Raw genomic sequence first — 2052 nt, forward strand, 5'->3', positions numbered from 1 at the left:
CAGGGTATGGTTGACCAACTTTGAATGGGTAACGAAACATACTGAGCAATCTAAGGTGAGTTCATTACTTTTGAGCATGCGTCCCGGTGGTTGGAACAGTCAGTGGGTATCCCTGGGAAGGATAAGTCTTTTGGGTAAAACTGGGATGTTGGATAATATTCTCACTCTGTCACTTTTAATTCCCATCTTTTGTTACCGGGGAGGTAACGGGGTATTGGTTAGTAGCGCTACTTAGGTTTGGCACCCTCACCCCGTACCGGAGAGGACAAGTGTGAACTAATGACCCAGTCATGCCCAGTGTTTTGATAGGAGCACTAGGGAACGGGCAAAACATACATCAGGAGCCGTCTTGTTCAGTATCGAGATATTATCAACATTACTTTCGGAATTGTAATCAATGAACGGAACTAAACACTTGGTAACTAACGTTTTCGTAAAACTATGAACTCACCAGCGTTGTCTAATACACGTGTGTGCATGCTCGCAGGTTATAGGTATGTGTGGATGTGGAACTTGCTGTCTGGGATGCTGGAGCGGTCATGGGTCGTAAAGCATGGGATCGCAAGACGAGTCTAATAGTTTTGGTTCATACGGTTTATGTAACATTTAACAAATGATTTATGCTTCCGCTGAATACGATGAGTTATGCTTTATGTAATGTAATACTCTACTTTAATAAATGAAAGTTTTTATTTAAATCATGTATGAGTTCAATGTGATTGGTGGCTAGATCCTGGTACGTCACATGCCTCGAGGAGGTTCCCGCACGTGTTATTTTGGGGGTGTGACAGTTTGGTATCAGAGCCACTGGTTATAGTGAACTTGGTTTTAAATCATTTTTGTAAAACAAGTCTATAACCGAACAGTTCTGAATACGTGAATACGACCATGACACTCAGCTCCAGTCTATAACCGAACAATTCATCTTTCTCACTTGTTGCAAACATTACATGACTGTAGAACCGTTTTCGATGCACCAACAATGACTAGTACACATTTACTTATGACGAAACATATGAACACACACTCATCACTATAGCATGATGGCATGGATTGCTTGCTTACTTTATCATGCGTTGATAGTATGCCTTAGTCCTTAGATTCTTGTGATCTTATCGTTTGATAACCCCTGTTTGGCATTCGAGTTTGAGGAACCACTTGACATGAGTTAGGAGGAACTTGTGACAACCCGAATTTCCAAGGTTTTTACTTGACACATTACTTGTTTCGTGATTTATTTTTGTAATTCTTTGCACTATAACTTGCTCATGTTTGGTACATGTGGATGTAACTATTCTAAATATTGAACTGTGAACCATGTGTTGTTAGTTAATATAAATTGTGAAACTTGATTCTGTGATGTAATTAGTAACCTTCGCCACCCACACATACTCGGCGAACATTGGAACCTTCGTCGCACCTAAACACACGACGAAGCTTGAAACCTTCGCCACAACACCCACTTGACGAAGCTTCACGAAGCTTGAAACCTTCGCCAACCTTCGCTGCGCCCATTAGTTCGACGAAGCTTGGGAGCTTCATCAGGAACGGGCTTTGGCCCAAGACTGTTCGGCCGGCCCAACCATGTTTACGATATAACCCTTAGATCAGTTACATTAGAGCACTCTGGGAACCCTAGACACCTCCTTCTCTCTCGTGAAGCCGACGGCAACTCCCATTCTCTGAAGTTATCATTTGAATCGGTTAGTTTATCGCTAATGTTTAATTGTTTATGGATTGACAATAGGTTCATGCTGATTGTTATATATGCAATATCTTGATGATCTGTGAAACGCTTGGTTTGTATGATGAGGGTTTATGTGTCCGAATCTGAACTACTATGATCTATGCATGATTTCAAACATTAGGGTCTTGATGATTTAGAACGTATTGATTCGATTAGAGTTTGTTGGTTGAGACCTGTACGATTGAATTCATGATTCATGGCTCATGATTAATATTTACTGGTTTATGTTAAAGTGATATTACATACTGTGTATGTATATCTGATTTCAAGAAAGGATGTGGCAATGATTTAATATTTAGGATCTG

General features: G+C 40.5%; 1 long non-coding RNA gene across 1 annotated transcript; it reads left to right on the plus strand.

Moving 5' to 3' along the window:
• Window positions 1-382: 382 nt before the first annotated feature.
• On the plus strand, window positions 383-701 carry LOC110874407. The gene is made up of 2 exons (XR_002555922.1): window positions 383-418; window positions 488-701. It is a non-coding gene; the product is annotated as an uncharacterized LOC110874407 (long non-coding RNA).
• The last annotated feature ends 1351 nt before the right edge of the window (window positions 702-2052 follow it).

Source organism: Helianthus annuus, chromosome 9 (assembly GCF_002127325.2).
Source record: "Helianthus annuus cultivar XRQ/B chromosome 9, HanXRQr2.0-SUNRISE, whole genome shotgun sequence".
Taxonomy (NCBI): Eukaryota; Viridiplantae; Streptophyta; class Magnoliopsida; order Asterales; family Asteraceae; genus Helianthus; species Helianthus annuus.